Here is a 25884-nt window from a genome sequence, read left to right on the forward strand (position 1 = left end):
GTAAAGAATGTGCCTTCAGTGCAGGACACCTAGGTTCAATCCTTGAATCAGGAAGATTCCCTGGAGAAGGGAATGTCAACCCACTCCAGTATTCTTGCCTGGAGAATTCCATGGACAGAAGATCCTGGCGGGCTACGGTCCATGGGGTTGCAAAGAGTCAGACACTGGGACTATCACACCAAGCTCCACTGAAACTGCCAACCAAACTTATGGAGAATTCTGAAACTTTGGTTTTACACTTTGTGTTAGAGACAAAGTCACATGTACTAAGGAAATCAGGAAAAAATATGAAAGAGCTATGCTGGCCTAAAGTTCTTACTTGGTTAAATACACATACATGCATATTATGCATATACGTATATGTTCATACATGTACACAAGCATACCTCAGGAATATTTCAGGTTTGGTTCCAAATTATTGGAATGAAGTGAATATCACAGTAAAGTGAGTCACACAAATTTTCTGGTTGCCTAGTGTATGTAAAAGTTGTATTTACAGAATACTGTACTCTATTATATCTGGTATTATATCTAAAAATGTACATAAAATGTTACTGCTAAGAAAAAATGATAGCCATCATCTGACAACACACATATGTCACAAACCTTCAATATGGAAAAAAAGAAAAATCAGCAATATCTGTGAAGCACAGGAAAGTGAAACACAATAAAAGGAGGTTGGTCTGTATATGTGGTTGGTGGTGGTGAAGTCGTTCAGTCATGTCCGACTCTTTGAGACCCCGTGGACTGTAGCCTACCAGGCTCCTCCGTCCGTGGGATTCTTCAGGCAAGAATACTGGAGTGGGTTGCCATTTCCTTCTCCAGGGGATCTTCCTGACCCAGGGATCGAACCCAGGTCTCCCTCATTGGAGGCAGACGCTTTAACCTCAGAGGTCTGTATATAGACGGATACAAACTCTAGTTTTACCGTCTTCACTAATCTGCTTACCCCCAGCCTGGAGGCTATCTGGCTCTCTTGTCTGGCTGGATGATGAATGAGGAAGTAACCCAGGATCTCATTTTCATCACACATGTGTGCATGTGCACAAGCACACACACACACACACACCCCCTTTCCCGCATCCACAGAGGCTCCTTGATTCCTCCCTGGGCTGAGCCTCTCCCGGTGCCTGGGGAAGCACCCTGGCCTATGTGCCAATAGTGCCCACCTAGCAGTTTCCTCCTCTCTGTGCTTGTGACTCCACTGCTTCCTGTCTTCCAAGAATGTATCATCTCTTTCCCTGTTGCTTCATCGCCCATTCTACAGCCATTTTTGTACTTTAGATGTTCAAACTACATTTATGTCTCCCACCTCTCCCTCACCAATACCCCTCTTATCTTGGTTTACAAATATATGCATATCTTCATCCTCTTCCCTGCCGTAAAACAGACAAAGCTCTCTCCATCCTCACTACAGCATTATATTAAGATTACCTGTATATTTCCATCAAACCTCTTAAATGAGTACTGGGAACACCTACACTGTCATAGGCTTCAGTTGTCAGCCGTCCTGCAATCTGGAAACATCTCTCTCTGCTCTCATGAGGATACTCAGCCCACTCCTTTCCACAGTGACCATCACGTGATATAGCCTTACCAAATTAGCGGGTTGCTGTTTTTTCAGCCAAATCAAAGGACTCTCCTCAGTGGACCAGCAAGTGGCAGCGAGCTTCTGAGGCGAGCTCCAGAGGAGCTGGGAACTGTCGCATCCACCAATGGCAAAGACAGACCAACCTGTTCATTCAACTGCCATACGACCCAGCAATTCCACTGCTGGGCATACACAATGAGGAAACCAGAATTGAAAGAGATACATGTACCCCAGTGTTCATCATAGCACTGTTTACAATAGCCAGGACATGGAAGCAACCTAGATGTCCATTGGCAGATGAATGGATAAGAAAGCTGTGATACATATACACAATGGAATGTTACTCAGCTATTAAAAAGAATGCATTTGAATCAGTTCTAATGAGGTGGATGAAACTGGAGCCAATTATACAGAGTGAAGTAAGTCAGAAAGAGAAACACTGATACAATGTATTAAAACATATATATGGAATTCATAAAGATGGTAATGATGACCCTATATGCGAGACAGCAAAAGAGACATAGATGTAAAGAACAGACTTTTGGATTCTGTGGGAGAAGGCGAGGGTAGGATGATTTGAGAGAATAGCATTGAAACGTGAGGAACATCACCAGTCCAAGTTCAATACATGAGACAGGGTGCTCACGGTTAGTGCACTGAGATGACCCTGAGGGATGGGATAGGGAGGGAGGTGGGAGGGGGGTTCAGGATGGGGGACACATGTACACCCATGGCTGATTCAAGTCAATGTATGGCAAAAACCACCACAATATTGTAAAGTAATTAGCCTCCAGTTCAGTTCAATTCAGTTCAGTCGCTCAGTCGTGTCTGACTCTTTGCGACCCCATGAATCACAGCACGCCAGGCCTCTCTGTCCATCACCATCTCCCGGAGTTCACTCAGACTCACATCCATCGAGTCTGTGATGCCATCCAGCCATCTCATCCTCGGTCGTCCCCTTCTCCTCCTGCCCCCAATCCCTCCCAGCATCAGAGTCTTTTCCAATGAGTCAACTCTTCGCATGAGGTGGCCAAAGTATTGGAGCTTCAGCTTTAGCAACATTCCTTCCAAAGAAATCCCAGGGCTGATCTCCTTCAGAATGGAGTGGTTGGATCTCCTTGCAGTCCAAGGGACTCTCAAGAGTCTTCTCCAACACCACAGTTCAAATGCATCAATTCTTCAGCACTCAGCCTTCTTCACAGTCCAACTCTCACATCCATACATGACCACAGGGAAAACCATAGCCTTGACTCAGTTCAGTTCAATTGCTCAGTCGTGTCCGACTCTTTGTGACCCCATGAATCGCAGCATGCCAGGCCTCCCTGTTCATCACTATCTCCCAGAGTTCGCTCAGACTCATGTCCATCGAGTCCGTGATGCCATCCAGCCATCTCATCCTTGGTCATCCCTTTCCCCTACTGCCCCCAAACCCTCCCAGCTTCAGAGTCTTTTCCAATGAATCAACTGTTTGCATGAGGTGGCCAGGGTAGATCTCCTTCAGAATGGACTGGTTGGATCTCCTTGCAGTCCAAGGGACTCTCAAGAGTCTTCTCCAACAACACAGTTCAAAAGCATCAATTCTTTGGCGCTCAGCCTTCTTCACAGTCCAACTCTCACATCCATACATGACCACAGGAAAAACCATAGCCTTGACTAGACAGACCTTAGTCAGCAAAGTAATGTCCTTGTTTTTGAATATGCTATCTAGGTTGGTCATAACTTTTCTTCCAAGGAGTAAGCGTCTTTTAATTTCATATCTGCAGTCACCATCTGCGGTGATATTGGAGCCCAAAAAAGTAAAGTCTGACACCGTTTCCACTGTTTCCCCGTCTATTTCCCATGAAGTGATGGGACCAGATGCCATGATCTTCGTTTTCTGAATGTTGAGCTTCAAGCCAACTGTTTCACTTTCCTCTTTCACTTTCATCAAGAGGCTTTTTAGCTCCTCTTCACTTTCTGCCATAAGGGTGGTGTCATCTGATTATCTGAGGTTATTGATATTTCTCGTGGCAGTCTTGATTCCAGCTTGTGTTTCTTCCAGTCCAGCGTTTCTCATGATGTACTCTGCATAGAAGTTAAATAAGCAGGGTGACAATATACAGCCTTCATGTACACCTTTTCCTATTTGGAACCAGTCTATTGTTCCATGGTCAGTTCTAACTGTTGCTTCCTGACCTGCATACAGATTTCTCAAGAGGCAGGTTAGGTGGTCTGGTATTCCCATCTCTTTCAGAATTTTCCACAGTTTATTGTGATCCACACAGTCAAAGGCTTTGCCATAGTCAATAAAGCAGAAACAGATGTTTTTCTGGAACTCTCTTGCTTTTTCCATGATCCAGCGGATGTTGGCAATTTGATCTCTGGTTCCTCTGCCTTTTCTGAAACCAGCTTGAACATCAGGGAGTTCACAGTTCACGTATTGCTGAAGCCTGGCTTGGAGAATTTTGAGCATTACTTTACTAGCATGTGAGATGAGTGCAATTGTGCGGTAGTTTGAGCATTCTTTGGCATTGCCTTTCTTTGAGATTGGAATGAAAACTGACCTTTTCCAGTCCTGTGGCCACTGCTGAGTTTTCCAAATTTGTTGGCATATTGAGTGCAGCACTTTCACAGGATCATCTTTCAGGATTTGAAACAGCTCAACTGGAATTCCATCACCTCCACTAGCTTTGTTCGTAGTGATGCTTTCGAAGGCCCACTTGACTTCACTTTCCAAGATGTCTGGCTCTAGATTAGTGATCACATCATCATGATTATCTGGGTCGTGAAGATCTTTTTTGTACAGTTCTTCCATGTATTCTTGCCACCTCTTCTTAATATCTTCTTATTAAGGTTAGGTCCATACGATTTCTGTCCTTTATCGAGCCCATCTTTGCATGAAATGTTCCCTTGGTATCTCTAATTTTCTTGAAGAGATCTCTAGTCTTTCCCATTCTGTTGTTTTCCTCTATTTCTTTGCATTGATCGCTGAAGAAGGCTTTCTTATTTCTTCTTGTTATTCTCTGGAACTCTGCATTCAGATGCTTATATCTTTCCTTTTCTCCTTTGCTTTTTGCCTCTCTTCTTTTCACAGCTATTTGTAAGGCCTCCGCAGACAGTCATTTTGCTTTTTTGCATTTCTTTTCCATGAGGATGGTCTTGATCCCTGTCTCCTGTACAATGTCATGAACCTCATTTATAGTTCATCAGGCACTCTATCTATCAGAGCTAGGCCCTTAAATCTATTTCTCACTTCCACTGTATAATCATAAGGGATTTGATTTAGGTCATACTTGAATGGTCTAGCAGTTTTCCTTATTTTCTTCAATTTGAGTCTGAATTTGGTAATAAGGAGTTCATGATCTGAGCCACAGTTAGCTCCTGGTCTTGTTTTTGTTGACTGTATAGAGCTTCTCCATCTTTGGCTGCAAAGAATATAATCTATTTTATTTCAGTGTTGACCATCTGGTGATCTCCATGTGTAGAGTCTTGTGTTGTTGGAAGAGGGTGTTTGCTATGACCAGTGCATTTTCTTGGCAAAACTCTATTAGTCTTTGCCCTGCTTCATTCCGTATTCCAAGGCCAAATTTGCCTGTTACTCCAGGTGTTTCTTGACTTCCTACTTTTGCATTCCAGTCCCTTATAATGAAAAGGACATCTTTTTTGGGTGTTAGTTCTAAAAGGTCTTGTAGGTCTTCATAGAACCGTTCAGTTTCAGTTTCTTCAGCGTTACTGGTTGGGGAATAGACTTGGATAATTGTGATATTGAATGGTTTGCCTTGGAGATGAACAAAGATCATTCTGTCGTTTTTGAGATTGCATCCAAGTACTGCATTTTGGACTCTTTTGTTGACCATGATGGCTACTCCATTTCTTCTAAGGGATTCCTGCCCGCAGTAGTAGATATAATAGTCATCTGAGCTAAATTCAACCATTCCAGTCCATTTTAGTTCGCTGATTCCTAGAATGTCAACGTTCACCCTTGCTATCTCTTGTTTGACCACTTTCAATTTGCCTTGATTCATGGACCTGACATTCCAGGTTCCTATGCAATATTGCTCTTTACAGCATCAGATCTTGCTTCTATCACCAGTCACATCCACAACTGGGTATTGTTTTTGCTTTGGCTCCATCCCGTCATTCTTTCTGGAGTTATTTCTCCACTGATCTCCAGTGGCATATTGGGCACCTAATGACCTGGGGAGTTCCTCTTTCGGTATTGTATCATTTTGCCTTTTCATACTGTTCATGGCGTTCTCAAGGCAAGAATACTGAAGTGGCTTGCCATTCCTTTCTCCAGTGGACCACATTCTGTCAGACCTCCAATTAAAATAAATTAATTAACTTTTAAAAGAAATTAATATAAGAACCAGATGCACTTATCTCCAAATGGAATAACTTTGGGATTTGTACTGTTCACAGAACCCATTTAAAATTTCTCCTTTGAAATTCTAGAAATACCCCTGCCTTGAAAGCTTGCCAGATTTTTTGTTTGTTTGTTTTGTTTTTATTTTTTGTCTCTGCCTTTAATTGGGGTGTTGGAAAACAATGAAATAAGGAAAAGATAACCCCCTTTTAAACTTTATTACATCCTTCTCACCCAGACATTGGCAAGCTGGTTATTTTGGAGCATGTGGAATATTGAAGCACTATCTGTCACTCTATACTTGCACTAAAAAGATGACCTCCTTCTCTTTCGGTTTCCACCATTCCTGTGTCTAAATCTCCTCTAGTAAGAAAACTGGCAACCCTGGGCACTCTCTTTGTGCACCCCTGCATCAAGTGCCCAAGTCCCGAGCGCCTTTGAGCCACTTGAGGACCAGCTGTCAGGTGGGATCTGACAAAGATTTTAGGCTGAATCTTGGCCTTGGGAAGGGTTCTTTGGGTAACTCTTGAAGAAGGCAAGTTGAAAATGCTGTGGGCGAGGCCATGGTCACCATGAGGTCAAGTGACCCACCGGACAGCACAGTGGCTACAGTGAACTGAATTCTGCAGGAAGATGTCACTGGGGTCACAGGAGAGGCTGGAGGTGCCATGGCAGCTGAAGGCCAGGCAGAAGGCCTGGCTGACATACCCTGAGAAGGCCCTTTTACGCTCGATGCAGACCGAGGAGGGAGCAATGATCAAGGGAGTGGAAGAGCAGGGTCTTTCCCAAGCTGCCCAGGGCAGAGACTGCGCTCAGCGAGGACTGGCCAGAATGGAGCTACACACGTCCGAGGGACAGGGCGCATGGTGGTTCTGCGGGATGCCCTGGCAACCCAATCCTGGGGCTTGTCTCCTTCCTCCGCACTCCAGACCCGGCCTGCTTGGGACGTGGGCTCTGGCCCCAGAGGACAGTGACCTGAGCCACTGCCTCCAGAGTCCAGCCCCAGATAAGTGTGTCCCAGGGCATGGTCCTTGAGCTCCTCCTCCCCACCCAAGCTCCCACATGGCAGGACTGCAACCCCTGCCACTTCCCATCCCCATGCAGACCCAGGGTGAGTACCCCCTCCAGACCAGCAATGCTGGAGTCCAGACGACTCGGAGTTCCGTTCCTCACTCTTCACCCAGGGACACTGTCACCCAAATGGCTAGTGGCAAGGGAGTGGAGCCGCAGGCCATTTCCTGTGACTTCTGAGGCAGAGTTCTTTCTGACATGGAAAGTCATTAGGAGCTTGCAATCTTTGTGTACATGGCCATGTGCTGGTGGTTCTGCGCTGGTGCTGCCCAGGTAGCCTTGTTCACATCTAAGTAATGGTGCCAGTCACCTTAGCCACATAGTGACTGACGAGTGTCAGAGGGCGGCTGGGACCTTTAGCTCCCTGCTCATCACCTATTCCAACACAGACTGCAGGGCTGTCGCTAGTAAGCAGCCAGTAAGATTGCTGAAGAGACTGCAAGACAGTGGGAAGAATAAAAGGGGGCACTCTATAGGGTCAGCTCTGGTCAGCATGGCTGCCCAACTGAAAAATCTCACCCAGAGTGAGGAGGACAGAAGGAGAGACCAGGCATCATGTTTAAGAACCCACAATGTTGACTTCGAAAGTGTCTGTTTATATTACTAGCTTCTGATCAGCACGATGGCTGTTGTCTCTGTGCTGATCTGTCTTTAATGTCCTTTGAGTAAAACTAATCAAATCAGTCAAGAACCAACCCCCCTTCCCCCCACCTATGAAATAAATCATTCCCAATCACCTAACCCACTGGTCTCTTCTCAGTCCTCACTATCCTCCATCCTTCTGAAGGTTTAAACACTGAAGACATCCATCCCTCACTGATATAAACCAAGAGTCACAACCACATGGCTTTAGAGCCCAGCCAGGAAACTAGAATGTAAGCTTCCTGAGGTTCTTTGTCTATCCTATTCACCAGCATCTAGAATAGTAGGCAAGGTGGGCGCTCAATAAATACTATTAAAGGAGTCAGTTTATGAACGTAATTCAGATTTAAATATCTGAAAACAAAAACAACACATGGCCCCTTCTAAGTCTAGCTTTAGATTTTCTAGCATGAATAAAAGTGTGCATATAAGAAATTTTCACTTTCTTCATAAGAATTCTATAAGAAAAGTAAATAGAGAAAGTGAGTTGCTAACAGTATTGGTAGCTGTCCTCATGTAGATGACACACATGTAGACTAAGGGAAATGTAGAGCCCAGCCCATCCAAGGAACAGTTGCTAATTAGCTTCAGCCAGCTCTTACCATATAGGGAAACAGGTCCAGTATTGCCAGTTCAGCCCACTTTTTTAAGACAAGCCAAAAACCCAGATTTGTTTTTCTGAAAAGCTTAGAGTTTTAATTTTGGCAACTATTTCTGATTGTTCATAAACACTGTCCAGACCAACATCATGCAAAACCAAATCAACGACTGCTAGTTAGCAAAGTTTGGATATGCACAAATGTTTCTTGAATGCCCACAGAGGTTTATAAAGATGGTAAAGGGAATTTCATGCCCAAATTGGTTTTTAAAATCAGTAGAGGAAAAACATTCACAGAAAATAAAAGGAAATGATATAAATTGGGAGACAGTAGGTAAATACAGTGCCTGGACAAAATTAGAACTCAAGGTTATGAATGGAGAAAGTATTATTAGGAATGGGATTGCTTTTAAAATCCTATAACAGTGGGAAGGATTCAGTCCTTTTAAATCATTGAGCCTCGCTTTTTATAACATTATATATGGCTTACTCTGGAGAAAGCGCAGTTGAGAAAAATGTGTATTGTTCTGTTGTTGGGTGGAATGTTCTACAGTCTGTTAGGTCTAACTGGCTTGTAGATTTGCTCAAGGCTTCTATTTCCTTACTAATCTCTGGTCTAATGTTCTATTGATTTTTAAAATGGGGTATTGAAGTCTCCAACTATTACTGTTGAATTGTTTATTTCTCCCTTCAGTTCTGTGAGTTGACTTGGTGTACAGTATAAGTTATATAGTTGATGTACAGTATATCTTGCTTGCTTGCTTGCTAAGTAACTTCAGTCGTGTCCGACTCTATGCAACCCCATAGACAGCAGCCCACCAGGCTCCGCCGTCCCTGGGATTGTCCAGGCAAGAACACTGGAGTGGGTTGCCATTTCACAGGTGTGCAATATAGGGATTCCCAATTTTTAAAGGTTATAATCTTATTATGGTTACTATTATAAAATATTGGTTATATTCTCTGTGTTGTACTTATTCTTATATAATAGCTTATTTTTTCCATTGCCGTTTTTATTTTTTATTTTATTGAAGTATTCTTGATTTACAATATGGTGTTAATTTCTTCTGCACAGCAAAGTGACACACTTACATATATATGTGTGTGTGTGTGTATGTGTGTGTGTTATACAATATGTATATGTATTATACATATATTTATTCTTTTTCACATTCTTTTCTGTTATGGTTTGTCACGAGATACTGAATAGTGTTTCCTGTGGTATGCATTAGGACCTTGTTGTTTATATATCTTATATAATAGGTTGCATCTGCTGGTCCAAAATTCCCAACCTTTCCCTCTCCTACCACTCATCTGCCTTGGCACTACAAGTCTCTTCTCTATATCTGTGCATATGGTTTTATTTCATAGATATACTTATTTATGTCATATTTTAGATTCTACATGTAAGTGACATCATAAGGTATTTGCGGTTCTCTTTCTGACTTACTACACTTCAGTTTGGTTTAGTTCAGTCATTCAGTCGTGTCTGACTCTTTGCAACACCATGCACTGCAGCACACCATACTGCCCTGTCCATCACCAACTTCCAGAGCTTGCTCAGACTCATGTCCCTCGAGTCAATGATGCCATCCAACCACCTCATCCTCTATCATCCCCTCATCCTCCTGCCTTCAATGTTTCCCAGCATCAGGTTCTTTTCCAATGAGTCAGTTCTTTGCATCAGGTGGCCAAAGAGTTGAAGCTTCAGCTTCAGCATCAGTCCTTTCAATGAACACCCAGGACTGATTTCCTTTAGGATTGATTGGTTTGATCTTCTTGCAGAAAAGGGACTCTCAAGAGTCTTCTCCAACACCACAGTTCAAAGCATCAGATTTTTGATGGTCAACCTTCTTTACACTCCAACTCTCACATCCATACATGACTACTGGAAAAACCATAGCTTTGACTAGATGGACCTTTGCTGGTAAAGTAATGTCTCTGCTTTTTAATATACTGTCTAGGTTGGTCATAGCTTTTCTTCCAAGGAGCAAGTGTATTTTAATTTCATAGCAGCAGTCACCATCTGCAGTGAATTTTGAAGCCCAAGAAAATTAAGTCTGTCACTGTTTCTATTGTTCCCCATCTATTTGTCATGAGGTGATGGGACCAGATGCCATGATCCTCATTTTTTGAATGAGTTTTAAGCCAGCTTTTTCACTCTCCTCTTTCACTTTCATCAAGAGGCCCTTTAGTTCCTCTTAGCTTTCTGCCGTAAGGGTGGTGTCATCTGCATATCTGAGGCTACTGATATTTCTCCCGACAATCTGATTCCAGCTTGTGCTTCATCCAGCCCAGCATTTCACATGATGTAAAGGAAATGGCAACCCACTCCAGTATTCCTGCATGGAAAATCCCATGGATGGAGGAGCCTGATAGGCTACAGTCCATGGGATCGCAGAGTCGGACACGACTGAGCGACTTCACTTCACTTCACTCTTCATATAAGTTAAATAAGCAGGGTGATAAGATACAGCCTTGATGTATTTCTTTCCCAATTTGGAACCAGTCTTGTTCCATGTCTGGTTCAAACTGTAGCTTCTTTACCTACAAACAGAATTCTCTTTAAGAATGTTCCACAGTTTGTTGTGATCCACAAAGTCAAAGGATTTTAATGTAGTCAATGAAGCAGAAGTAGATGCTTTTTTGGAATGCTCTTGCTTTTTCTATGATCCAGCGGATGTTGCCAATTTGATCTCCGGTTCTTCTACCTTTTCTAAATCTAACTGGAACATCTGTAACTTCTCAGTTCACATACTGCTGAAGCCTAGCTTGAACAATTTTGAGCACTACTTTGCTAGCATGTGAGATGAGTGCAATTATGTGGTAGTCAGAATATTCTTTGGCATTGACTTTCTTTGGGATTGAAATGAAAACTGACTTTTTCCAACCCCGTAGCCACAGGGGAGTTTTCCAAATTTGCTGCCATATTAACTGCAGCATTTTCACAGCATCATCTTCCAGGATTTGAAAGAGCTCAACTGGAATTCCATCACGTCCATTAGCTTTGTTTGCAGTAATGCTTCCTAAGGCCCACTTGACTTCACACTCCAGGATGTCTGGCTCTAGGTGAGTAATCACACCTTTGTCATTATCTGGGTCTTGAAGATATTTTTGTATAGTTCTTCTATGTATTCTTGCCAACTCTCAATATCTTCTGCTTCTGTTAGGTCCATACCATTTCTGTCCTTTATTGTGCCCTTCTTTGCATGAAATATTCCCTTGGTATCTCTAATTTTCTTGAAGAGATTCCTAGTCTTTCCCTTTCTATCATTTTTCCCTATTTCCTTGCACTGATCACTTAGGAAGGCCTTAAAAAAAATTTTTTTTTAATTTCTCCTGAATAGTCTTTGGAACTCTGCATTCATATCTTTCCTTTTCTCCTTTGCCTTTTGCTTCTCTTCTTTTCTCAGCACTTTGTAAGCCCTCCTCCGACAACCATTTTGCCTTTTTGCATTTCTTTTTCATGGGGATGGTTTTGATCACTGCCTCCTGTACAATGTTATGAACCTCCATCCATAGTTCTTCAGGCACTCTGTCTATCAGTCTATCAGTTCTAATCCCTTGAATCTATTTCTCACTTCCACTATATTATCATAAGGAATTTGATTTAGGTTATACCTGAATGGTCTAGTGGTTTTCCCCACTTTGTTCAACTTGAGTCTGAATTTGGCAATAAGGAATTCATGATCTGAGCCACAGTCAGCTCTTGGTCTTGTTTTTGCTGACTGTATAGAGCTTTTCCATCTTTGGCTGCAAAGAATATAATTAATCTGATTTCAGTATTGACCATCTGGTGATGTCCATGTGTAGAGTTGTCTCTTGTGTTGTTGGAAGAGGGTGTTTGTTATGTTCAGCGCATTCTCTTGTCAAAACTCTGTTAGCCTTTGCCTTGCTTCATTTTGTGCTCCAAGGCCAAACTTGCCTGTTAATCCAAGTATCTCTTGACCTCCTACTTTTACATTCCAGTCCCTGATGATGAGAAGGACATCTTCTTTGGTGTTATTTCTAGAAGGTCTTGTAGGTCTTCATAGAACCATTCAACTTCAGCTTCTTCAGCATTAGTAGTTAGGGCATAGGCTTGGATTACTGTGATACTGAGCGGTTTGCCTTGAAAACAGAGATCATTCTGTTGTTTTTGAGATTGCACCCAGGTACTGCATTTTGGACTCTTTTGTTGAATTTGAGGGTCACTCCATGTCTCGTTACGGATTCTTGCCCCCAGTAGTAGATACAATGGTCATCTGAATTAAATTTGCCTATTCTCATCCATTTTAGTTTGCCGATTCCTAAAATGTTGATGTTCACTCTTGCCATCTCCTGTTTGGCCACTTCCAATTTACCTTGACTCATGGACCTAACATTCCAGGGTCCTATGCAGTATTGTTCTTACAGCATTGGACTTTACTTCCATCACCAGTCACATTCACAACTGGGTGCTGTTTTAATTTTGACTCAGCCTTTTCATTCTTTCTGGAAGTATTTCTCTACTGTAGCTTATTGGGAAATCTGAAGAGTTCATCTTTCTGTGCCCTATCTTTTTGCCTTTTCATACTGTTCATGGGTTCTCAAGGCAAGAGTACTGAAGTGGTCCCTTTTCCAGTGGACCACGTTTTGCCAGAACTCTCCACCATGACTCATTCGTCCTGGTTGGCCTTACATGGCATGGCTCATAGTTTCATTGAGTTAGACAAGACTGTGATCCATGTGATCAGCTTGGTTAGTTTTCTGTAACTGTGGTTTCCATTCTGTCCACCCTCTGATGAATAAGGGTAAGAGGCTTGTGGAAGCTTCCTGATGGGAGGGACTGGCTGTGGGGGAATCTAGGTCTTGCTCTGATGGGTGGGTCCATGCTCAGTAAATCTTTAATCTAATTTTCTATTAATGGGTGGGGCTGTATTCCCTCCCTGTATGGCCTGAGGCCAAACTATGGTGGGGATAATAGGGTAAAAAGGACATATAGAGTCATAACTCCTTCCAAAGGATTTATGCCAGGACTGTTGTACTAAATACCCTGACCCCATGGCAGACCACTGTTGACCCACATCTCTGCCAGAGACTCCTGGGCACTCACAGGCAAGTCTGGCTCAGTTTCTTGAGGGATCACTGCTCTTTTCTCCTGGGTCCTGGTGTGCACAAGGTTTTGTCTGTGCCCTCCAAGAGTCTGTTTTGCCAGTCCTACAGAAGTTCTGTAATCAAATTGCACTGGCCTTCAAAGTCAAATTCCCTGGGGGTTCTCTGTCCCTTTGCAGGATCCCCAGGTTGTGAAATCTGTTGTGGGCCCTATAACTTTTGCAACAGTGTGAGAACTTCTTTGATATAATTGTTTCCCAGTTTGTGGGTTGTCTGCTCAGTGGCTGTATGGTGGGGCTCATACACTGCCCCTTCCAAGTCTGCTTCAGCAAGAGCTCCTGTCCCCGCAGCAGACCACTACTGACCTGTTCCTCCAAAGGAGACACTCAAACACTCAAAGGCAGGTCTGCTCAGTCTCCTGTGGTGTCCCTGGGTCCTGGTGCACACAAGGTTTTGTGTGAACCTTCCAAGAGTCTCTGGCGGGTACGGGGTTTAATTCTAAATGTGATTTTGCCCCTCCTAACATCTTGTTGGGGGTTTTTCCTTTCCCCTAGGATGTGGAGTATCTTTTTTTGGTGGAATCCAACATTCTCCTGCTGATGGTTGTTCAGTGGTTAGTTGCATTTTGGAGATTTCACAGAATAATTAGCACACGTCCTTCTACTTTGCCACATTGTGAGTTTGCTCAATTAGTATGATTTACTTCACTTAGTGTGATAATCTATATAGGTCCATCCATCTTGCTGCCAAAGCAAAAACAACACCCAGTTGTGAATGGGACTGGAGATGGAAGCAGGGTTCAATGCTGTAAAGAGCAATATTGCATAGGAACCTGGAATGTTAGGTCCATGAATCAAGGCAAATTGAAAATGGTCAAACAGGAGGTGACAAGAGTGAACATAGACATTCTAGGAATCAGTGAACTAAGATGGACTGGAATGGGTGAATTTAACTCAGATGACCATTATATCTACTACTGTGGGCAGGAATCCCTTAGAAGAAATGGAGTAGCCATCATGGTCCACAAAACAGTCCAAAATGCAGTACTTGGATGCAATCTCAAAAATGACAGAATGATCTCAGTTCATTTCCAAGGCAAACCACTCAATATCATGGTAATCCAAGTATGCCCCGACCAGTAACTCTGAAGAAGCTGAAGTTGAACAGTTCTATGAAGACCTACAAGACCTTCTAGAACTAACACCCCCCAAAAGATGTTCTTCTCATTATAGGGGACTGGAATGCAAAAGTAGGAAGTCAAGAAACACCAGGAGTAACAGGCAAATTTGGCCTTGAAGTACAGAAGGAAGCAGGGCAAAGACTAATAGAGTTTTGCCAAGAGAATGCACTGGTCATAGCGGACACCCTCTTCCAACCACACAAGAGAAGATCATACACATGGGCATCACCAGATGGTCAACACCAAAATCAGATTAATTATATTCTTTGCAGCCAAAGATGGAGAAGCTCTATACAGTCAGCAAAAACAAGACCGGGAGCTGACTGTGGCTCAAATCACGACCTCCTTATTGGCAAATTCAGACTTAAATTGAAAAAAGTGGAGAAAACCGCTAGACCATTCAGGTATGACCTAAATCAAGTCCCTCATGACTATACAGTGGAAGTGAAAAATAGACTTAGGGGACTAGATCTGATAGACAGAGTGCCTGATGAACTATGGATGGAGGTTTGTGACATTGTACAGGAGACAGGAAACAAGACCAATCCCAAGAAAAAGAAATGCAAAAAAGCAAAATGGCTGTCTGAGGAGGCCTTACAAATAGCTGGGGAAGAGAAGGGCAGTGAAAAACCACAGGAGAAAAAGAAAGATATACCATCTGAATGCAGAGTTCCAAAGAATAGCAAGGAGAGATAAGAAAGCCTTCCTCAGTGATCAATGCAAAGAAATAGAGGAAAACAACAGATTAGGAAAGACTACAGATCTCTTCAAGAAAATTAGAGATACCAAGGGAATATTTCATGCAAAGATGGGCTCAATAAATGACAGAAATGGTTTGGACGTAATAGAAGCAGACAATATTAAGAAGAGGTGGCAAGAATACACAGAAGAAGTGTACAGAAAAGATCTTCATGACCCAGATAATCATGGTGGTGGAATCACTCACACTCACCTAGAGCCAGACATCCTGGAATGTGAAGTCAAGTGGGCCTTAGGAAGCATCACTACGAACAAAGCTAGTGGAGGTGATGGAATTCCAGTTGAGCTATTTCAAATCCTGAAAGATAATGCTGTGAACGTGTTGCACTCAATGTGTCAGCAAATTTGGAAAATTCAGCAGTGGTCACAGGATTGGAAGAGGTCAGTTTTCATTCCAATCCCAAAGAAAGGCAATGCCAAAGAAGACTCAAACTACTGCACAATTGCACTCATCTCACATGCTAGTAAAGTAATGCTCAAAATTCTCCAAGCCAGGCTTCAGCAGCAATACGTGAATGGTGAACTTCCAGATGTTCAAGCTGGTTTTAGAAAAGGCAAAGGAACCAGAGATCAAATTGCCAACATCCACTGGATCATCAAAAAAGAGAGTTCCAGAAAAACATCTATTTCTGCTTTATTGACTATACCAAAGGCTTTGAATGTGTGGATCACAATAAACTGTGGAAAGCTCTGAAAGTGATGGGAATACCAGACCACCTGACCTGCTTCTTGAGAAATCTGTATGCAGGTCAGGAAGCAACAGTTAGAACTGGACATGGAACAACAGACTGGTTCCAAATAGGAAAAAGAATATGTCAAGGCTGTATACTGTCACCCTGCTTATTTAACTTATATGCAGCATACATTATGAGAAACGCTGGGCTGGAGGAAGCACAAGCTGGAATCAAGATTGCTGGGAGAAATATCAATAACCTCAGATATGCAGATGACACCACCCTTATGGCAGAAAGTGAAGAACTAAAGGGCCTCTTGATGAAAGTGAAAGAGGAGAGTGAAAAAGTTGGCTTAAAACTCAACATTCAGAAAACGAAGATCGTGGCATCCGGTCCCATTGGGGCTTCCCTGGTGGCTCAGAGGTTAAAGCGTCTGCCTCCAATGCAGGAGACCCGGGTTCGATCCCTGGGTCGGGAAGATCCCCTGGAGAAGGAAATGGCAACCCACTCCAGTATTCTTGCCTGGAGAATCCCGGTCCTATCACTTCATGGGAAATAGATGGGGAAACAGTGGAAACAGTGTTAGACTTTATTTTTCTGGGCTCCAAAATCACTGCAGATGGTGATTGCAGCCATGAAATTAAATTGTGTTTACTCCTTGGAAGGAAAGTTATGACCCACTTAGACAGCATATTCAAAAGCAGAGATATTACTTTGCCAACAAAGGTCCATCTAGTCAAGGCTATGGTTTTTCCAGTGGTCATGTATGGATGTGAGAGTGGGACTGGGAAGGAGGCTGAGTGCCAAAGAATTGATGCTTTTGAACTGTGGTATTGGAGAAGACTCTTGAGAGTCCCTGGGACTGCTAGGAGATCCAACCAGTCCATCCTAAAGGAGATCAGTCCTAGGTGTTCATTGGAAGGACTGATGTCCTTCCAACCTGAAGCTCCAGTACTTTGGCCACCTGATGGAAAGTACTGACTCATTGGAAAAGATCCTGATGCTGGGAAAGATTGAGGGCAGGAGGAGAAGGGGATGACAGAGGATGAGATGATTGAATGGCATCACTGACTCGATGGAAATGGGTTTGTGTGAACTCTGGGAGTTGGTGATGGACAGGGAGGCCTAGTGTGCTGCGGTTCACGGGGTCGCAAAGAGTCGGACACGACAGGTGACTGAAGTATACTGATGGCTGAGAAGTATTCCATTGTGTGTGTGTGTGTGTGAATGGATAACAAAGTTCGTTATCCATTCACCTGTCTTTGGACACGTAGGTTGTTTCCATGTCTTGGCTAATGTAATTAATGATGCTTTGAACATAGAAGTGCATGTAATTTGAATTATAGATTTGTATGTATGTACGTCCAGGTGTGGGATTGAGGGATCCTATGGCAACTCTATTTTAGTTTTTTGAGGAAACTCCATACTGTTCTCCATAGTGCCTGCAACAATTTACATTCTCACCACATCCCCTCCAGAATTTGTTGTTTGTAGACTTTTCATGATGGCCATTCTGAGCAGCATTGGGTGACACTTCATTGTAGGTTTGATTTGCATTTCTCTAGTAATTAGCATGTTGAGCATTTTCCTTGTGTCTGTTGGCCATCTATATGTCTTTGGAGAAATATCTATTTAGGTCTTCTGCTCATTTTTTGATTGGGTCTGTTTTTTGTTGTTGAGTTGTATGAGTTGTTTATATATACTGTAAATTAATCACTTGTTGGTCACATCATTAGCAAATATTTTCTGCCAGTCTGTAAGTTGTCTTTTTTACTTTGCTTATGGTTTCCTTTTGGGCTTTCCTTTGCTGTGTAAAAGCTTATAAATTTTATTATATCTCATTTGTTTATTTTTGCTTTTATTTCCATTGCCTTGGGAGACTAAACTAGGAAAACACTGGTACAATTTATGAGTTTTATGGTGTCTTGTCTTATATGTAGGTCTTTGATCCACTTTGAGCTTATTTTTGTGAATGGTGTGAGGGGGTGTTCTAACATCATTGATTTGCATGTGGCTGTCCAGCTTTCCCAAAACCACTTGCTGGAGAGATTGTCTATTCACCATTGTATATTCTTGCCTCTTTTGTTGAAGATCAATTGACTCTAAGTGTATGGGTTTATTTCTTTGCTTTCTATTGTGTTCCACTGATAGGTACGTTCATTTCTGTTTCAATACCATACTATTTGATTACCATCACCTTATAGTATAGTCTGAAGTCTGTGAGAGTTATGCATCTTGCTTTGTTCTTTTTCCTCAGGATTACTTTGGTAATTCTGGTCTTTTATGATTCTATGTAAATTTTAGGATTACTTGATCTATTTCTGAGAAAATATCATGTGTAATTTAATAGGGATCACATTAAATCTGTAGATTGCTTTGTGTAATATGGGCATTTAAACAATATTAATTCTTCCAATCTAAAAGCATGGGATATCTTTTCATTTATTTAAATCATCTTTAATTTCCTTTACTAATGTTTTGTAGTTCTCAGTATATAAGTTCTTCACCTCCTTGGTGAGGTTTATTCCTAAGTATTTTTGGAGGGGAAGGGTGTGATTTAAAAGGCATTATTTTTTTTACATTCCCTTTCTGATATTTCATTGTTAGTGTAAAGAAATGCAACCAAATCCTGTTAATCCTGTTAATCTTGTAACTTGCTACCTTGCTAAATTCATTTATCAGTTCTAATTGCTTTTATTTGGAATCTTTAGGGGTTTCTATATATATTATCATGTCAACTGTATATAATGACAATTTTACCTCTTCCCTACCAATTTCAATACCTTTACTTTTTCTTGTCTGATTGCTGTGGCTAAGAATTCCAATACTATGTTGAAGAGATGCCATGAGAGTAGGCATCCTGGTCTTCTTTCAGATTTTAGCAGGGAGGCATTCATATTCTCACCATCGGGTAATATATTGACTATGGGTTTGTCATAAACAACTTTTATTATGTTGAAATACATTACTTCTATACCCACTTTCATAAGTGTTTTATCATGAATGGGTGTTGGATTTTATTGAATGCTTCTGCACCTTGATCATGTGGTTTTTGTCCTTTCTCTTGTTGACTGGTGTATCACATTGATTGATTTGCGTACATTGAACCATCTTTGTGACTCAGATGAATCCAACTTGGCCTTGGTATATGACCTTTTTGTTGGATTCAGTTTGCTAATATTTTCTTAATAATTTTTGCATCTATATACATCAAAGATATTAGTCTATAATTTTTTTTTTTTTAGTAGTGTCTTTATCTGGTTTTGGTATCAGGGTGATGGTGACTTCATAGAATGTCTTTGGGAGTGTTCCTTCCTCTTCAGTGTTTTGGAGCATTTTGAGAAGAATCAGTATAAGCTATGGTTTGTATATTTAGTAGAATTCCACAGTGACGTCATCCGGTCCTGGACTTTTGTTTGTCGGCTTTTTTAAAATTTATTTTTAATTGAAGAATAATTTCTTTACAATATTGGGTTGGTTTCTTCCATACATCAACATGACTCAGCTATAGGTATACATATGTCTCCTCCCTCTTGAACCTTCCTCTCATCTCCCAACCCACCCCATCTCTCTAGGTTGTCACAGAGCCCAGGTTAAGTTCCCTGAGTCATATGGCAAATTCTTACTGGCTTTCTATTTGACATATAGTAGTGTACATATTTCCATGCTTATTACAGTTACTATTTCATTTCTATTGATTGGTTTGTTCAAATTATCCATTTCTTTTTGATTCAGCTTTGGTGGCCTCTGTGTTTTTAGAAAGTTGCCCATTTCTTCTGGGTTGTCAAATCTTTTGGCATACAATTGTTCATAGTATTTTCTTAAGGTATTTTTAGTATTTCTGAGGTATCAGTTGTGATTTATCCTCTTTCATTTCTTATTTGGGTCTTCTCTCTTTTCTTCTTGGTGATAATGGCCAGAGGTTTGTCAATGTTATTTACCCTTTCAAAGAACTAGTTCTTGGTTTTATCAACTTTCTATTTTTTAAATCTCTACTTTAATTCCTCTCTGATCTTTATTATCTCCTTTCTGCAGATGTTATGTTTTGCTTGTTCTTCTTTTTCTAATTCTTTTAAGTGGTAGATTAGGTTGTTTGAGATTTTTCTTCTTTCCTAAAGAAGACCTGTATCCTTATGAGCTTCCCTCTAGAACTGCTTTTACTTTATCCCATAGAATTTGTATGGTTGTGTTTTCAATGTCATTTGCCTCAAGGTATTTTTTAATTTCTTCTCTGATCTTTATCATTGACTCATTGGTATTTTAATACCGTGTGGTTTAATCTACATGTAATTGGGTGTTTTTTTTTGTTCGTTTATTTTTCCGTGATTGATTCCTAGTTTCATATAATTGTGGTCAGAAAAGATACTTGAAATAATTTCTATACTCTTAAATCTGTTCAGGCTTGTTTGTGCCCTAGTATGTGGTCAATCCTAGAGAATCTTTCATGTGCACTTGAAAAGAATGTGTATTCTGAATTTTTTTAGATGTAATATATTTTGCCTATATGAGTATTGTGACCCCTATTTCTTGTTATTCCTGTTTGCATGAAATATCTTTTTCCCTCCCCTCACTTTTAATCTATGTGTGTCCTTTTCCATAAAGTGTGTCTCTTGTAGGCAGCATGTTGTATGCTCTTTTTCTTTTTCTTTTTTTAATTCAATTTACCACTCCATGTCTTTTGAATGGAGCATTTAGTCCATTGACATTTAAGGTAATTATTGATAGATGTGGCTCAGCAGTAAAGAACTGCCTACAAGGCAAGAAATGCAAGTTTGAAATCTGGATCAGGAAATTCTCCTGGGGAAGGAAATGGCAACCCACTCTAGCATTCTTGCCTGAGAGGATCCTGAGGACAGAGGTGCTTGGTGGACTACAATCCATGGGGTCACAAAAGAGTCAGACATGACTTAGTGACTAAACAACAACAGTGTATTTGTTGCCATTTTAAACCTTGTTTTCCCATTGACTTTACATTTCTTTTCTCTTTTTCCTTTGTGATTTGATGATTTTCCTTTTGTATTATGCTTTGTTTTCTTCTTTTTGTCTTTTGTGAATCTACTGTATTTTTTTTACTTGCGGCTATCCTTTTTTTCAAGTATGTTAACCCCTTCTTATATCTGCTTGCTTTTAGATTGGTAGTCATATAGGCCCAAACATGTTCTAGAAAAAATACCTACTTTTTCTTGCTCTCCTCCCACACATTTTATGATTTTGAAGTCCTCTTTTGCATCCTCACGTTCATCTTTTTACTGTTCACTCTTGGTATCATCACTTTCCCAGAATTTTTTTGGTTTTTGTTTGTCGTTTTTTAAATCTGTATACTGCCTTAAGTGATTCAGTTCATAGTTGCAATTTTCTCTTCCCTATGTATTCTTACTTCTTTTCTACTTATAGAAGACTTTTTTCAATATTTTCTTTAGGGTAGATTTAGTATTGCTGTATTCTTTTAGTTTTTGTTTGTCTGAGAAATTCTTTTTTTCTCCTTCTATTATAAATGTTAATCTTGCTTGGTAGAGTATCATAGATGGCACATTTTTTCCTTTCAGGACTTTGACTATATCTTGTCACTTCCTTCTGGTCTGCAGCATTTCTGTAGAGAAATCAGCTGACAGCCTTATTTGGGGGGGGGGTCCCTTATAATTGACTGTTGGTTTTTCCTCTTGCTAACTTTGGAATCCTCTCTTTAACTTTTGACATTTTTATTGTAATACGTCTTGATGTAGGTCTGTTTGGATTTATGTTGTTCAAGACCTGCTGTGCTTCTTGTTTCTGGATATCTGTTTCCTTCTTTAGGTCTGGGAAATTTTCAACCACAGTTCTTTCAAATATATTTTCAAGTTCCTTTTTTCTTTACTCTCTTTCTGGGATCTTTATTTTGTGTAGATTGGCATGCTCTGTTTTATCCCATAAGTGTCTGATATTGCTTTCAATTTTTTTTTGGTTTGGTTTTCTGTCTGCTCTTCCAATTGGCTGATTTCCATTGTTATGTCTTCTTGATCTAGAAGATTATTCTAGATCACTTTTCATCCTTCTGCATTATTTGCTATATTATTCATAGTCTTTAGTTCAGTTTTTGTCTCTTCAAATGAATTCTCTAATTTTTCTGGGCTTCTCCTTATGCTTTCTATTTGCTTTTTACAGTCATCTGCACTTCTATTGATAACCTTTCTTAATTCTTTCAGCATTTTCATTTTCTCTGTTTTGAACTCAGTGATTATTAGACTGAAGAGGTCTGTTTCATTCTTGATCTTTTAATTGGGAGTGGTTCCTCTGCTTCTTCATTTAACTTATATTTCTCTTATCTATTAACTTAGGAGAAAAAATTATCTACTGTAATCTTGGAGGGATTAATCTTGTAATCTTTTTTACATGGGAACACCCCTGTGTAGCCTGCCTGAGTTTAATATTTTTCGATGTGAGAGCTGTTGTTAGTATGGATGCCTGACACCTCTTTCCTCAGTGTATGTTGACCATTATGTCCTAATGTGACTGATGTTATGGTGAGCAGAGTCTGCCCTGGATATTGAGCAGGACCTCCTTTTTGCTCTGTGGTTATCACTGCCCCGTCAGGAGCAGGGTCTGCTCCTTGGTTGTTGGACTAGAAGCTCCCAGATCCATTTCTGAGCTGCATTTCTGCTCTGCAGTACTGGGTATGCATGACTGGAGTGCTCCCACAATGAGTGGAGCCACTGAGTATACCTCTGCTAGAGTGGTGAGTGTGCTCTGCTGTGTCAGCTTTCAACCTTTTTGTGGGCTAACTTATTTTATGTACAGTAGTTTGTACCTCTTAACCCCCCACCCAGAGTTGCTCTTCCCCCTCCCCTCTTCCACAGGTAACCGCTAGTTTGTTCTCTGTATCAGTGAGTCTGCTTCTTTTTCGTTTTATTCACTAGTTTGTTGTATTACTTAGATTCAATGCATAAGTGATATCACACAGCATTTGTCTTTCTCTGACTTATTTAATTTAGCAGAATACCCTCCAAGTCCATCCATTTTGTTGCAAATAGCATTATTTCATTCTTTTTATGTCTAAGTAGTATTCCATTTTATATATACACCACATATTCTTTACCTATTCATCTATTGATGGACACCTAGGTTGCTTCCATACATTAATAACCGTAAGTAATGTTACTGTGAACACTGGGGTGCATATATCTTTTTGAATTAGTGGCTTGGTTTCTTTGGCTATATACCCAGGAGTAGAATTGCTAGATCATAGTTTTTTGAGAAGCCTCCAGACTGTTTTCCACAAGGGCTGTACCAATTTACATTTCCACCAACAGTGTACAGGAGTTCACTTTTTTTCATGTCCTTGCCAACATTTTTCATCTGTGGGTTTTTTTGTTTTTGTTTTTCTGAGGTTGGCCATTCTGACAGGTGTGAGGTGACATCTCATCATTATTAAAACACCTTTCCTTGTCTCTTTAATATTTTCTCCTTGAATTCATTTTGTCTGATATTAGTGCTATGAACTATATTATGTCTCCTCTAAATCACAGTGTTGAAGCCCTAACCCTTGATGAAATTGTATTTGGAGATGGGGCCTTGGGGAAGTAATTAGGTTCATAGAGATCATGAAGGTGGAATACTAATGATGGGATTGCTGCCCTCATAAGAAGAACCTAGAGAGTTCTCCCTCAGCTTCTCTCTCTCTCTCTTTCTGTGCCATGTGAAGACGCAGACAGAAGGTAGCTATCAAGTGAGTCTTTACCAGAACACAGCCATCTAGTACCCGACTCTTGGATTTCTGGCCTCCAGAACTGTGAAATCTGTATTTCTATTGTTTAAGTTACCTAGTCCATAGTATTTTGTTATGGCAACCCAAGTGGACAAAAACAAATAGTGTAGCCACTCAAGGATCTTTCAGTTTCTGCTTTCATGATATATGGTTTTTTTTCCATTTACTTTTAATGAATCCTTTTTAGTCTCACTTTGAATCTAATGTGTATCTTTTTTTGATAGTGCATAGTTAAATTATGTTTTCTATTTTAATCCATCCTGCAAATCTTTGCCTTTGTGTCTAATATTTACATTTAATATAATTGCTGCTAAACTAGGATTTGTGTTTGTTATTTTCCTACTTGTTTTCTACATCTTTAATGCCTTTTTTTTAGTTTCTTTGTTCCTTTCCTATTGCCTTCTTTTGTGTAGATATTTTCCAGCGTGCCATTTTTATTCCTTTGTATTATCTACGGTATTTTCTTTTTCTTAGTTATTTCTCCAGTGGTTGCCCTGAGAATTACAACTGACATTTTAAATTTACAGCCATCTAGTTCAGATGAAAACTAACTTAATTCAATAGTATACAGAAATGTTGCTCCTAAAAAGTGGTTTCCTCTTCCTACTTTTGTGCTATTATTGTCATACAAACTGTAACTTTAGACTTTATATGCCCATCAACTTACATTTATAATTACTGTTTTATTTATTTTTTGTTTTTTATACAACTATACTGTAAATCTGCTGGGAATGAAACAGTTAACAAATAAAATACATTTTGTTTTGTATACAAAATGTATACTGTTTTCTAAGTCTATCTATGCAATTGACTTTATTTCTTTGTGTGAATTTGAGTTCCCATCTAATTACCCTTCATTCAATCTGAAGTAATTCCTTTAATATTTGTTGTACGGCAGATTTTCAGGTGATGAACTCTTTCAGGTTTTAGCCTAGGAATATCTTAGCTTCATCTTCACTGATGAAGATTTAGTTTTCATCCATTACCAGACAGGTGCCCTCCTTCACTCACTTGCTTCACTCACCCTGCTGCCCCTTCCCCCTTAGTAACCACTACTCTGTTTTCTGTATTTACGTGTTTTTTTGTTTGTTTGTTTGTTTGGTATGTTCATTTTATTTTTGTTTGTTTTTTATAGTACTAGTACACATATGAAGGAAATCATACAGTATTTGTCTTTATCTTACTTATTTCACTTAGCATAATATCCTCTAGATCCATCCATGCTGTTGCAGATGTCAAGATCTCATCTTTCTGTGGCTGAGCAGCATTCCATTGTATATATAAATATGCGCCACATCTTCTTTATCCATTGATGAGCACTTAGGTTGCTTCCATATCTTGGCTACCATAAATAATGCTCCAAAATAAACATAGGCGTGCATATAGCTTTGCAAATTTGTGTCTTTTTTCTTTGGATAAATACTCAAAAGTGGAATAGCTGGATCATATGATAAATCAACTCTTTTAGCAATCTCTTTACTGTTTTCCACAGTGGCTGTGCTAAGTTACATCCCTACCAACAGTGTGTAAGCATTCCCTTTTCTCCACATCCTCACCAATACTTATTATTTTTTACCTTTTTGATAATAGCCATTCTAACAGGCATAACGTGATATCTTACTGTGGTTTTGATTTGCATTTTCCAAATAATTAGTGATGTTGAACATCTTTTCATGTGCCTGTGGGCCATCTGTATGCCATTGGAAATGTGTCTATTCATCTTCTCTGACAATTTTTTAATCAAATTGTGTTTTTTGTTCTTGCTGTTGAATTACATGAATTCTTTATACATTTTGAATATCAACCCCTTATTGGATATATGATTTGCAAATAGTTTCTTCAATTTTTAGGTTGTCTTTTTTTGTTTGTTTTGTTGATAGTCTCCTTTGCCGTGTATAAAACTTTTTGTTTGATGCCATCCTACTTGTTTATTTTTGTTTTTGTTCCCCTTGCCTGAGGAAACGCATCCAGAAACTTATTGCTAATACTGATGCCAAAGATCATACTATGTTTTCTTCCTATGCTTTCTTCCAGGAATTTTATGGTTTCAGGTCTTATATTTAAGTCTTTTATTCACTTTGAATTGATTTTTGTGTGTCTTTTGCATGTGGCTGTCCAGTTTCCCCAGCATTAATTATTGAAGGGATTATCCTTTCTCCATTGTATATCCTTTGCTCCTTTTGATGAGACTCCATATTTATAATTTCTTTTAG

General features: G+C 40.2%; 1 protein-coding gene and 1 non-coding gene across 2 annotated transcripts in view; one reads left to right on the forward strand and one right to left on the reverse strand.

The window, feature by feature from the left end:
- COL19A1 (collagen type XIX alpha 1 chain) overlaps nucleotides 1–25884 on the reverse strand; it is a 431222-nt gene that overhangs the window by 383073 nt on the left and 22265 nt on the right. The window lies entirely within an intron of this gene.
- On the forward strand, nucleotides 16337–16408 carry TRNAW-CCA (transfer RNA tryptophan (anticodon CCA)). Its single transcript has one exon. It is a non-coding gene; the product is annotated as a tRNA-Trp (tRNA).

The sequence above is a fragment of the Capricornis sumatraensis genome, chromosome 11, assembly GCF_032405125.1.
Source record: "Capricornis sumatraensis isolate serow.1 chromosome 11, serow.2, whole genome shotgun sequence".
Classification (NCBI taxonomy): Eukaryota; Metazoa; Chordata; class Mammalia; order Artiodactyla; family Bovidae; genus Capricornis; species Capricornis sumatraensis.